Raw genomic sequence first — 15,033 nt, forward strand, 5'->3', positions numbered from 1 at the left:
ATAGCTGCCCCCACAATATAATGCCCCTCATAGCTGCCCCCACAGTATAATGCACCTCATAGCTGCCCCACACAGTATAATGCCCCCCATAGCTTCCGCCACACAGTATAATGCCCCCCATTGCTGCCCCCACAGTATAATGCCCCCATAGCTGCCCCCACACAGTATAATGCCCCCCATAGCTTCCCCCACACAGTATAATGCCCCCATAGCTTCCTCCACAGAGTATAATGCCCCCTCCCTCCCATACACAGTATAATGCCACCCTCCCTTCCATACACATTATAATGCCCCCCTCCCTCCCATACACAATATAATGCACCCCTCTTTCCCATACACAGTATAATGCCCCCCTCCCATACACAGTATAATGCCCCCTCCCTCCCATACACAGTATAATGCCCCCCTCCCTCCCATACACAGTATAATGCACTCCTCCCTCCCATACACAGTATAATGCCCCCATATGTACGGACCAAATAGAAAAATAATCACATACATACTTACCTATCCCCGTTCCCACGACGGGTGGAGGATCCTTTGCCTCCTCTGCACTGTGCTCAGTCTGCTGTGAGCGGCTCGGCGAAGGCAGGCGCGATGTAGTGACATCATCGCGCCTGTCTGCATCGAGTCACTCACCGCACAGACCGGAGGAGGAGAAGGATCCTCCACCCGGCAGGGGAATGGGGATAGGTAAGTATGTTTGTTATTATTTTATTAGGTCCGTACATATGGGGGCATTATACTGTGTATGGGAGGGAGATGGGGGCATTATACTGTGTATGGGAGGAGGGGGGGGGGAATTATAGCTACGCCACTAATCACTCATATCTCCTTCCTCAGTCTTCTGGCTGTGGGCGGAGCTAACTGGCGGTTGGGCTGTGGGCGGAGCTCTTTGTGGACGGAGCTCTATGTGAGCTTCGGACACCACATCCTTCTCGGTTATATAATAGATAATTGTACATCAGGGGACAAAGTACCTACTGGATAGGCCCCAGTTTCCATCTAGCAAAAGTGACAAGGCGCACAAAATGCAATATATAGAACTGATCAAATACCTGTGGTGGACATGACGGCAGATAGAGAAAATATGCACCTGAGGAAATACCTCGATGCACGTTTCGCACCCTTCGTCTGGAGATGATGAATGCTAGGCCCACCAGGGGTTTAAATACTGAACCAAATGAAGTGGCCTAAATTGGCGCGTAACGCCTCCGGCTCCCATCCAGCCCCATAACTTCCGCGTCACTTTAGTTTATTGATGCAGACCTAATTGCCCACATTCAATGCACTATGACGACTTCCGATATGGCACTCAGAGAGGCGCGCAATGCGCACAGACCACAGGTAAAATTACATATCGAATAGGGAAGATCAACATTTCAAATAGATACTGTGTCAGTCAAGTGAATAAGAAGCCCATCGCATCATGTCAATAATATCCCAAAAAAACTAAATTACAAAAATGTATACATGTTCCACTTATATCACTGACAGTCATTAAACTACACCAGTATTATAAGAGCATGTCAGTAGTATCGTGTAACACTATTTATTACCCAATCATTGACATGTCTTACATCAAATCTAGTATATTAAAAAAATAATAAATAAAAATCCCAAGATATATATAACAAAAGAAAAAGATATGGAAAGCACATAATACCAGGGACCATGAGAGGGAGAGCACCGTCCGTGCCAACACGTGCGATGCGAATCCCCCGCAAAGACCCGATAAGTGTCCTTACTGAAGATCAGCTAAAATTATGTATATATTGTGTATATAAATTGCATAAGAATCTTAGTGAGCAGGATAACTGTCCCTGTGCATCAGCACATAAAAAAAAGTGTGGCGATGTAAATTAAATAAATTAGTTGTTTACTGCTATATAGTTCACATATGCAGTATATACTGTAAAAGTGAGTTAGAGAAAAAGAAAGACAGACAGTGGCAGATAAGGGTACGAGTCCCCCGCGAGGACCCCATCACCAAAGTAAATAACTAGAGTAGAAGGACCCCATTAAAAGTGTATATATAAACATATAAATAATGAAAGTGCATCCAGGCACAGATAATGAAAAAGTGGGGTGGCCGACAGAGTGCATCACCCTGCAATACCACGGCGATGCAAGTCGGTCCAGTCAGCCCATATATATATATATATATATATATACATATATATATGTGTGTGTGTGTGTGTGTGTTGTAACCCCTTAATGACCAGCCTATTTTAGACCTTAATGACCAAGCCATTTTTTTCGTCTCATTCTAAGAGCTATAACCTTTTTATTTTTGTGTCGACATAGCTGTATAAGGTCTTGTTTTTTCGGGACAAGTTGTAATTTTTAATAGCACCATTTTGGGGTACATAGAATTTATTTATTAACTTTTATTAACTTTTTTTGGGGGGGGGGGGAATTGAGAAAAAACAGCAATTTCGCCACAGTTTTTTTGCATCCTAAATTTACGCCGTTTACCGTGTGGTATAAATAAGACAATAACTTTATTCAGTGGGTTGTTGCGATTGCAACGATACCAAATTTGTATAGTTGTTGTATGTTTTACTACTTTTACACAGTGAAAGCACTTTTTGTTCAAAACTATTTGTTTTTGTGTCTCCATATTTGAAGATCTGTAATGTTTTTTATTTTTTACCGATGCAATTGTAGGAGGGCTTTTTTTTTGCGGGACGACTTGTAGTTTTTATTGGTACCATTTTGGAGTAGATGCGACTTTTTGATCACTTTTTATCACATTTTTTTTAAGGCTGGATTCAAAGAAAACAGCAATTTTTGAATGTTTTTTAGTTTATTTTTAACGATGTTCACCTTCCGTTGTAAATTATGTAATAAGTTTATAGTTGGGGTCGTTACGAATGCGGCGATACCAAATATGTGTAACTTTTTTACTTTGTTTTGTTTGTTAATAATAAAGCAGTTTGTAAGGGGAAAAGTGTTTTTTTCATTTTTTTTTCACTTTTTATTAAACTTTTTTTAAACTTTTTTACTAGTCCCACTAAGGGACCTCACTATGCGATTATCCAATCGCATTTATAATACACTGCAATACTTTTGTATTGCAGTGTATTATGCCTGTCCGTATAAAATGGACAGGCATCTGCTAGGTCATGCAAGAGCGACCCATTGTTTTCTGGAACCTGTCCCTATGATGAAGACCGTATCCTAACTCAGTTCATGCTCCTACGCGTTTGTTAGGCAATTAATGAATTCTCTCTTGGTGTATACTCTGCCAGTAGATGTACTTGTAAGTGTCTTAGATATTAATACTGAATCACAGGCCAGGATTAATTTGTAGACCCTTGTTTCGTCTGAACCCAGGAAAGAGTCAGTTCTCTCCATAACCTGACAGGCCCCACAGCTTCTACAAGGCACATTTCCCCATGTTGGCGCCCTACATACAAAAATATATTGGTTATTGGTAGGGGGAACATAATGACTCTGAACAAGCAAGTCCCGTAAATTTGAACTTTGTCGAGGTGTCATTGCCGGCTCAGGAGTAAGTTTCTTTGATAAACGCTTATCGGTTTGGAAAATAGACCAATGCTTGCGGAATATATTCCACATTGTGTTCCATTCTTTGTTATATCCGGAAATAAATCTTACCACATTTTTATCCTATCTAATTCTTGATGTTGGTTTCAACAGATCTGTCCAATTCCTAGCCTTTGTGTGTTCATATTTCGAATAACCTGAGTTTTATCATAGCCTCGATTGATGAATCTTTTCATTATATCTGTTGATCGATGTTCAAAGCCATCGTCAGAGGAACATATTCTCCTCGCTCGGAGAAATTGTCCCCGTGGGATGGCTTTGAATATGTCTAGGGTGGGAGGAGTCAGCCATTAGATATGAGTTTACTGAGGTAGTTTTGCTGAAGATATCAGTGGTAAGCTTACCATCAGATTAAACCAAAATCCGTAGGTCCAAAAATTCCATTTCAGTTGTACTGTATTTGCTCACAAGTTTGATGTTAACATCGTTTGTATTCAAATAATCCAAAAATGACATAAGATCTGTTTCTGTGCCCTGCCAAATAAACAAAATATCATCTATAAAGCGTCTCCAAGATGCTACAGACATTTCAAAAGGATTTTGTTCATTAAGGATCATGTTTCTCTCACAAAAACCCATAAACAAATTGGCATATGATGGAGCGCATGTTGCCCCCATGGCCATGCCGTGATTTTGAAGATAGTATTGTCCTTGAAAATGAAGAAATTGTGAGATAACACAAACTCCCATAATTCAAGTACAAGCCCAATCCTTTTAATGGCTATATTACCCATCTGTAGAAAAAAAATCTACAAGCCTGAAGGCCATGTGTTTGATGATTGGAGGTATTCAGTGATTCTACGTCACTAGTAACACTGTACATATCCTGTTCAAGTCTCCATCAATTGCTGCCTGGCCTATCATTCATACATGTCACTAGGCCATGCTTCAATATTTCCCCCCTTGTCTGCAGGTTTAAATACAATATCCTTTATCCGCTTAAGATCTTTCAATGCATTACGTTCACATACCGTCAGGTTATCACTAAAGTTTCTGGATATCAATCTTAATTCCTCAGTGACTAATCTGACAAAAATATCAACCTGCTGACAAAGGGAAAAATCCCAGGACGTAATTTGTGCTCCACATATAGCCTCCACTGTAGATGGTGTCCCACATATAGCTCCCCCCTGTAGATAATGCCCTGGAGGAAAAAACAACATTACATTCTCACCTTGATCTCGTTCCCACGCTGCCCTGTGTCAATGCAGGCCTGCTCTCATCTGAGCAGATCTGCTGGGGGTGAACGACGGCTCTGATTGGCAGGGCAGAATGACTTGCCCGTCAATCAGTGCCTTTTAACTACAGAAGTGGCACGATGACGTCATCGCACTGGTAGCGTCGTTGAAAGGCGCTGTTTGGCAGGGCAGAATGACTTGCCCCGCCAATCAGCGCCTTTCAACAACAGAAGCGATGCGATGACATCATCACCCTGCTAGCATCGTTGAAAGGCGTTCATTGGCGGGGCAAGTTATTCTGCCCTGCCAATCAGCGTCATTGTAAAGAGCTGAATGGTCGGGCATGGAACATATACCCACCCATATAGGGGCAGGTACAATTAGTGCAGGATGGGGTGGTGGCGGGCCGCCGCCTGAGGCCAGAAGATCATATCGCCCCATGGACGGTGCGGCCCTAACTGTCCGACACTGATTGTTTGCGCGGCCAGCACCGGCCCATCTAGCATTTGCCAGAACTGCCAGATGGCCAGTCCGGCCCTGCCTGAGAGCCCCAGTCACTCTTAAATAAGTGAACTATTGTCTCAGCTAGTAAGGCTAGTAAGGCTAGTAAGGCGGATGAAACTATCAGGCCGCTCTGCCTCAGATTGACTTGGAGTGGCTCACTCCATCATGAAAGTAACGGCCAATGTGCGTGCTTACGTAATGTCTTGCTACCTGCTCCTCCCTCTGATGTCTAGGCAGCCTGTCAGCTTGTCTGCAGACACCGTGAATGCATTAAATTGCTCCCTAAGTTCCCCACACACAGTTAACTTGCTCCCTTAGTTTCCCCACACAGTTAATGTGCTTAGAAAAAATAATAAAATTAATGCTCACCTAATGCTGTTCTCACGATGAACAAGCCTCTTTCAGCTTATTGCTGCACCAGCCTTCCGAATTCCCAGCATCATATGCCACAAGACGGCACTCTGCTCTGCCATAGTATTCAACTACATAATCTTTATATATGAACGTCACCTTTGCCTCTCTATATCTGCACTAAATATAAAGGATTAGACAAGACAGCCATGTGCTGTGTTTCAGCGGCATTGGTTGCCATGCGATACTACACTTGGTAGAGTAGGAACCCACTTGAAAGAGGTCGCTGTGAAGTGGCAAGTGGGCTTATACAGTTTGATTAAAATGTTTACTAAGAAGCTCATGTTTGTAAATTTTTATTTTGCTGAGCCACAATAGATCAAGTATAGCAAGATGATGTGCGGTCCAAGTTTTTGTTTCTCCCTTGTGATTATCTTAAATACCATTCACTAATTTAACACCTTGAGCCACATAAAGGACAAATGGCGACGCAGAGAGAATATTAGAAATGATTTTACAGGCCACAGCCGGTAACTGGCTTGTGGAAAGCAGGCTGATAACAAATCAAGAGAAATGCCTGTGTTTACCTGCATTCATAAGACTTGGCTCTTTGTTAAACTATGAGCTGTCGCAGCACCAGTTCCATCTGGCCCGAAAACTACAGACTGATAAGGCACTGTTCACATTACGTCAGCAATACATCAGGAATACAGTATTCCCTGTCATATACCTACAATGTAGGGCTCAGATGAGTAACACTGTATAGCCATACGTCGCGCATTGGCAACAATGTTAAAAAATATATATACCACGCGGTATAAGTTTATCTTACAGTGGCCCACTGTATAGAAAAGCGCAGTCTGCTGTCCTCTCCTATACAGTAAAAAAAAAAGGAATGCCAGCACATACCACCCTGACAGAGACCAAAAGGACACTCTTTTCGCCTCCATCAGGAGATTGGGAGCCTATGGTTTTCCTATAAGCTTGCACTCTGAATAGCAAAGAGTTAAAACAACATTCAGTAGCAGTTGTACCTGTCTGCAGGGTTTGGCATTTTCAACTATCCAGAGTGAATCTCCCTCTAGTTGTTTGCTAGTGTGGACAATCTTGTTGATCATATACTTCATAGATAACAGCTGAAAGCATAAATATGCATGTAGGCAGATAAGCCCTTTTTCGCATTGTAAATTGAATTAAAATACACATTTTATTAAGCTATTAAAGCAAAGAACAAACGACATAAAGGTTAAAAGGATTCATGTCCGTAGCTGACTGAAGTCAGCATGGTGCAAGTGTAACAAGTGGATAGTGACCAGTCATTAGCCCCGATACCCCTGAAGACGCGAAACATGTCGGGGGGGGGGGGGGGGGGCTTTCCTTTTCATTTTAACACATGGTCCTGCTGACTTTCTACCCTATATCTGTGGAATTGGGTGCAGCGCTCTGCAGCCACTGACACTCTGCATTTCCACTATCCACTTGTTACACTTGCACCATGCTGATTTCAGTCAGCTACGGACATGAATCCTTTTAACCTTTATGTAGTTTGTTCTTTGCTTTAATAGCTTAATAAAATTTGTATTTTAATTCAATTTACAGTTGGAAAACAGGGCTTTTGGTGCCGGTAGGCATTCCTTGTGGTTAATGCGCCCACCAACTTTTCTCTATTGCTCTCTTTTTCGCATTGTGGCACTGCTTCTAAGTAGTTGACTACGATATTGATTCCATCAAAACGACGGAACCCTTGCACAACTGAGACAAACGGAAACCATTGGCACCGGATCCGTCACCATTGAAATCAATGGTTTCCGTTTGTTTCAGTCAGGGTCCCATTCTGACAGAAAACTCAGACGGAACGTCAGAACGTGAGCCTGACGCAGATGTGAACGAAGCCTAACAGGGGGGATAGAGATGTTTGGTGTTGGATTTAATGCTGATATATTCCCCACAAAGAATAATAGATAATGATATAATTTCCATGCTCCACCTCTATAAATCCCTCCTAGTACTGCAAAGTGCGTAGCACAGCATGCAAAACATCAATTGTTTTGGAGAGTCTAAAACTGTTGGATTTCCTCCAAGTGCTTTACAGAGATTGTATGTCCTAAAGGCTGGCTCAGTAGCCCACCTAAAGAGGTTGTCCAGTCCCTAAAAATTGATGGCCTATCCTCAGGATAGGCAATCAATATCTGATCAGTTGGGGTCCGACTGCTGGGATCCAGCCAATCAGCTGTTTTGAAGGGGCCACAGCGCTCATACAAGCGTTGCTTCCCCTATATTCCGATCACTTGCTCACACTATGAATCGCCGACACGGCAGTAGCACAACCTTCTCCCATTGAAGTGAATGGGAGAAGGCTGTAATACTGTGAACCGCCTCTACTGCCGTGTCGGCAATTCACAGTGTGAGCAGTAAGGGAAATGAAGGAGAAGCAGCGTTCGTACGAGCGCAGCGGCCCCTTCAAAAGAACTGATCAGTGGAGATCCGGGCAGTCGGAGCTCGACCGTTCAAATATTAATGACCTATCCTGAGGATAGGCCATCAATTTTTAGGGACTGGACAACCCCTTTAAACATTTACAACCTCATATTGTACATACATTTTACTCACCTAGATATGTACAATTTCTTGGCCCAGTGAATGTGGACACCCCTCCTAGTTTTTGAGTTCAGGTATTTCATCCATACCCATTACAAACAGGTCCATAAAGTCAAGCACATGGCCATTCAATCTCTGCAGACAACATTGGCAGTAGTCAAGAGCTCAGTGATATGTAAACGTGACACAGTCATACTGTAGGATGCCAACTTTTCTACAAGTCAGTTTGTGTAATTTCTGATCTTTTACATCTGCCTCTGTCAACTATAAGATCTATTATTGTGAAGTGGAAGCATCTAGGAGTGACAACAGCTCAGCCACAAAGCGGTAGATGCAAATTCATAGAGTGGGGCCTCTGAGTGCTGAAGTGTGAGCAACGCAACAATCGTCTATCCTCTGTTGCATCACTCACTACAGCAGGGGTCTCAAACTCGGCCGGGTAAGTGGGCCACATATAGAAAAAATGGGATGTTGACGGGCTGCATTACTTTCAAATTTGATACAATACAAAATTATTGTTAATCAATTAGTTATTTGAACTACTATAACACTATATTACTATAATAATACTACATTACTATAATAATACCGCTAGGTTTAAAATTTGAGATATTTCTCCACGTGCTTATTTCAACAATCCAGTTTTCCAGTTTAAGTTTTGCTAAATGCAGTCCGGCGGCTCAGTTAGCAGCGTTTGGCAGACACACGTGTCAAGATTGGGCAGCCCCTTTTTAGTTAGTGCCACAGTGCCGTCTGTAGATGCTGCCGCAGTGCCCTCTGTAGATGCTGCCACAGAGTCCTCTGTAGATGCTGCCTCAGTGCCCTCTGTAGATGCTGCCACAGTGTTCTCTGTAGATGCTGCCACAGTGCCCTCTGTAGATGCTGCCACAGTACCCTATGTAGATAATGCCACAGTGCCCTCTGTAGATAATGCAACACACCCCTAGATAATGCCACAGTGCCCTTTGTAGATGCTGCCACAGTGCCCTCTGTAGATGCTGCCACAGTGCCCTCTGTAGATGCAGCCACAGTGCCCTCTATAGATGCTGCCACAGTGCCCTCCGCAGATGCTGCCACAGTGCCCTCCGCAGATGCTGCCACAGTGATGTCAGGGGCTTGCCCAGAGCAGGAGTCCTGGAGCAGAGCCGCTTCTAGCACTTTGCCTGTGATTCCAGCTATATTCCTGACATCACTGTCCATATATGGACAGAGATGTCTGGGGCAACCCCAGAGCTGGAGTCCCGGGCAGAGCGCTAGTAGGCTCTTCCTGGGACTCCAGCTGTGCTCCTGACATCACTGGGACTCCTGCTCTGGGGAAGCCCCTGACATCATTGTCAATGTATGGACAGCGATGTCAGAGGCTTCCCCAGAGTCCCAGAGCAGAGCCTATAATAGCGCTCTTCCCGGGACTCCGGCTCTGGGGAAGCCCCAGACAACGTGTGTCCAAACATGGACACCGATGTCAGGGAATTCCACAGAGTCCCGGAGCAGAGCCTATACTAGCGCTCTGCTCGGGACTCCACTCTGGGGAAGACCCTGACACACTGTCCATATATGAACAGCGATGTCAGGGAATTCCACAGAGTCCCGGAGCAGAGCCTGTACTAGCGCTCTGCACGGGACTCCGGCTCTGGGGAAGCCACAGACATCGCTGTTCATATGTGGACAGCGATGTCAGGGAATTCCATAGTCTCAGAGCAGAGTCTATACTAGCGGCACTGTGTCCCGCGGGCCGCAGATGACAGCCCCAAGGGCCGCATGCGGCCCGAGGGCCACGTGCTTGCGCCCCGGGTACTACAGAGTTCCAAACTCTTTCTGAAAGAGACATCAGCACAAAAACTATGCATCGAGATCTTCATAAAATGGGTTTCCATGGTCAAGCAGCTGCACACAAGCCTAAGATCACCATGTGCAATGCCAAGCATCCACGATTCTGCAGAAGTGGAAACATGTTCTATAGAGTGATGAATCACGTTTTACCATCTGAAGGACGAATCTAAATTTTTGCGAATGCCAGAAGAACGATACCAACTGGAATGCATAGTGCCTACTATAAAATTTGGTGGAGGAGAGATAATTTTCGGGGGCTATTTTTCAGGTTTGGGCTAGGTCGGTTTTTTTTAGTGAAGGGTAATGTTAATGCTACAGCATACAAAGACATTTTAGACAGTTGTATGCTTCCGACTTTGCTGAAGGCCCTTTCCTTTTCCAGCGTGACTGTGCATAAAGCAAGATCCATAAAGACATGGTTTTAAAAGTAAGGTGTGGAGGAACTCTGAGACATGAACTCAACCCCATCAGACAACTTTGGGATGAATTTTGAACATAAATTGTGAGCTAAACCTTCTTATCCAGCATCAGTGCTGTCACGATCTGTGGGTGTGTGGACCCACTGGGCCGCACCGCCGTAGCGGGATAGCAGCTGGCCAAACTACAGTGTACCAGTACAAGTCAATATATATAGTCCAAGCATAGATCTTTGGCAGCAGGTGATGCAAGACGTGGCAGAGGACACGAGACGTGGTGCAACACAGCAGGCGTAATAGACAGCACAACGCGACTCCACACTAGGGATTGCACAAAAACAAGTACCGCATGGGATACTGGTAGCAGGGCATGGGAACACAGGGAATAGGATACGACTGAAAGGGCAGAACCCTTTTTATAATCCATGGTGATGATGGGCTAATTAGAACATTTTACATGTGCGTGCGCAGGCCCTTTAAGGCATGAGCGCGCACCCTACGGTAGACTGCAGAGCGGAGCGGAAGTGAGTGCTGGCGTCTCCTAGGAAGGAGATTCAGGCCGGCACTCACAGATCCATCGCCGTGGTCGTCGAGGGGTGAGTAGGAACGACGGTCCGCGGCCGTGGACGCTAGAGTGCCTGACCTCACAAATGCTCTTTTAGCTGAATGGGCTATAATTCCAACACATGCACTCCAAAATCATGTGGAAATCTTTTCCAGAATAGTTGAGGCTGTTATAGCTACAAAAGGGGGCCCAACTACATATCAACACCCATGGTTTTAAAAATAAGATGCCCAACATGCTCATCTAGGTGGGATATCTAGGTGGGATGTTCAGGTGTCCACATACTTTTGGCCGTAATGTGTACCTTAGGTTGTATTCACATGGGGCACGTGTGTTGCAGAAATTTCCTTAACTGTCCTATTCATCTGAATGGAGATTGTAGAAATCCATGTGCATACTGCAGAAAAATAAATTCAGGTGTATGAAACACATTTCTCTTTGCAAACATTTCTGCAACAAATACGCTGCTTTTGAATATTAGTCTTTGTCCAAACATAACATTATTCCACATTCACCATAGTTTTACAAAACTTAGGGTGTGTTCACATCAGCGTTGGGCTTCCGTTCATCAGTTCCTCCGACGGAAAGGTCAAACAGAACCCATGAACTTTGAAACTCGGATGGAGGAAGTAATAGCCAGCATGAGTATAAGCATGCATCCAGCATAATGAGGAATTGTAATTCTGACCTCTCTGGTATGTGTTTATATACGGTAGTTTAATGATTGGCAAAGTATTATGTCCATCAACCACATTTTACTGTGCTTATGTGTTAAACTAGTAAAAACGATAATATTGTGTTAATTATTTAGTTTTTCAAAATTTAACTAGGCGGTTGTGGGGATTCAAGTTTTTATGACCCAACAAATAGGTGGCAACTGGAGATTTTTTTTATAAAGTGAACAAATGACAGCAAATTGAAAAATAAATCAAAATAGCAAGAAAAAAGGATATGCCCGAAATGTATTATAGGTATAGGTTCCACTTCTGGGACGCACACCTATCTGAAGAATAGGGTCCCCCGTCAGCTGCTAGCCAACGCATCCAGAAGGAGAATGAATGGAGAGTTGGCACACTTACATAGTTACATATTTAGCATGGTTGAAAAAAGGGGATGGGAGAGGATCTGGATGAACCGAAGAGATATGGATGAATTTTAGAACTTTGTTTTACGCCTATTGATCCAGAGGACGGTAAGAAATCTATAAGGCATGAACCAACCTGCCCTTAAAAATAAAAAATAAATCTTCCCTTCTGATCCCAAATGGTGATCAGACTGGATCAACATTGAAACAAGATTTTTGCACATTGACATAGGCCCCTAACTGTAATAATAACCATATACTGTACCCCTGAATAAAATAGTACCAAACACTGTGCCCCTGAATATAATTGTGTAAAACACTGTAAAGTAAAGCACCACATACACAGTACCCTCTGTAGATAGCACCACACACAGCCCCCTGTATATAGCATCACACACCCCCTGTAGATAGCGCCACACCCCTCTGATAGCACGTCACAGAGCACCCTGTATAAAGTGCCACACACCAACCCTGTAGAAAGTGCCCCACACACCACCTGTATATAGCATCACACACAACACTGTAGATAGCGCCACAAAGCCCCCCTGTAGATAGCGCCACACAAACCCCCTGGAGAAAGTGCCATACAGCCCCCCTGTAAATAGTGCCACACACCCCCTATAGATAGTGCCACACAGCCCCCCTGTAAATAGTGCCACACACCCCATGTAGATAGTGCCAAACAGCCCCTGCAGATAATGCCACACACCCCATGTAGATAGCACCACCCCACTGTAGATAGTACCACCCCCTCAGATAGAGCCACACAGCCCCCTTCAGAAAGAGCCACACAGCCCCCTTGTAGATAGTGCCCAACAGCCCCTTGCAGATAATGCCACACACCCCATGTAGATAGCACTACCCCCACTGTAGATAGCACCACCCCCTGCAGATAGAGCCACACAGCCCCCTTTAGAAAGAGCCACACTGCCCCCTTTAGATAGTCCCACACAGGCCCCTGTAGAAAGCGCAACACAACCCCCAAAGGACGCGGATACAATTGACTCCAGGCCCTTCAGCTTTGTTGTGGTTTTTGCCGAGATTTGTGGCAAAAATGCCCCAAAACTCTGATGTGATCTTTGGGCGGCCATGGGCCCCCTGGGAGCCTCAGGCCCTGGGCAGCCAACCATAACGGACTTATGGGGATTCACCAGATAGAGGCTAGAAGACCTAGGGTTTATTTTTGCACTGTGTTGTAAAACTGCAGGTGTTTTTAATTAACAGGAGGCAGCATAAGGGTTTCTGTCTATTTGCTCTCAGTTGGTCCACTGAGGCCTCATGGAAAGGTGAGCACTTTATTTTATCTGTTCACGCAGTTGTGATGTTGTGCAGTGGTTTTTGTTGCTGTGGTGCTGTGTCTGTGGGGGGATGTGTCCCATAGTCAATGTGGCTTAGCCTGGTAGCAGGGGTTCTTTTTGGCCCCTGGTTTGCTCCCACTGACGGTGCTGTGTTTCGGCGGCATTGGATGCCATGCCATACTGCACCTAATAGACTAGGGACTTACTTAAAAGAGGTCTACGTGAAGTTGCAAGTGGGCTTCTACAGTTTGATCAAAATGTTTACTAAGTTACTCATGTTTATGTTTATCAATTTTGCTTAGCCGCAATAAATCAATGTATAAAAAGTTGATGTGCCATCCATGTTAGTTTCTTCCCTATTGGGTGTTGTAAATATGCTCTGCAGTGTTTGAAGATAATAAAGATGGTTGCGGCCCGTTCTACAACTAATCCACTGTGTTGGAGTGAGATAATTCCCCCCCAAGTTATCACATTATGGTGGAGGATTGGGTTGGGCACAAAAATGGCACATGTAATTTGTTGCTATGAGATTTAATGGGACAGAAGCCCAATTAAAGTGACTGTTATCTCTAATCTGATAATTTAAAAGAGACTGTGTTACTCCTGCTTTAACCCCTAAGCGCACGAGGATGCAACTGTACGTCTTGGAAGGAGGTTACTTTGCACACCAGGACGTACAGTAAGGGTATGTTCACATGCAGTGACCAAAAACGTCTGAAAATACTGAGCTGTTTTCAGGCGAAAACAGCTCCTGATTTTCAGACGATTTTGTCGTAACTCACGTTTTTCGCAGCGTATTTTACAGACGTTATTGGAGCTGTTTTTCAATGGAGTCAATGAAAAGCGGCTTCAAAAACCTTCCAAGAAGTGACGTGCACTTCTTTTTCGTGGGCGTCTCTTTACACGCCGTATTTTGACAGCGACGCGTAAAATTACACCTCGTGGGAAGAGAACACCATAAAACCCATTAAAAGCAATGGGCAGATGTTTGTAGACGTAATGGAGCCGTTTATTCAGGCGTAATTCGAGGCGTAAAATGCCCGAATTACGTCTGAAAACACTGCGTGTGAACATAACCTTACTGAGACGTTCCCATTGCACACTGTCGGTGACAGTGTCCACCGTGAACCGGGAGGTCTCCGACAGCTGACACGCCACTGTTGCTGGCCAGCAGTCCATCGCCGCTGATTTTGGCAATTAATCCCTTAAATGCAGCGATCGATTCTGATCGCCGCATTTAAGGGGATTGTAGCAGATCTGCAGCCCCAACGATGCAGGGGGTGCCGATGGTTGGCATGGCAACCGGAGGCCAGACAATGGCCTCCGTGTCTGCCATGTACGGAGGCTTATGAGGACCAGCCTCCGGTTAGTTCTTATAGACTTCCTGTCAGATTGACTGTCAGCATCACATTGACAGTTAGAATACATTACATGACATAGGTGTTTATAGCAGCGATCGGTGCTGCAGGTCTTCGTCTCCTAGTGGGACAAAAAAAAAAGTTAAAAAAGTTAATAAAAATGTTTTATAAAAGTGTCAAAATAAAGTTCTAAGTTAAGAAAAACCACAAAACTGCTTTTCCCCCCTATAATAGGTCTTTCATTATAGGAAAAAAATTCAACCGTTAAAAAAGTCCAC

Source organism: Rhinoderma darwinii, chromosome 1 (genome assembly GCF_050947455.1).
Source record: "Rhinoderma darwinii isolate aRhiDar2 chromosome 1, aRhiDar2.hap1, whole genome shotgun sequence".
NCBI lineage: Eukaryota > Metazoa > Chordata > Amphibia > Anura > Rhinodermatidae > Rhinoderma > Rhinoderma darwinii.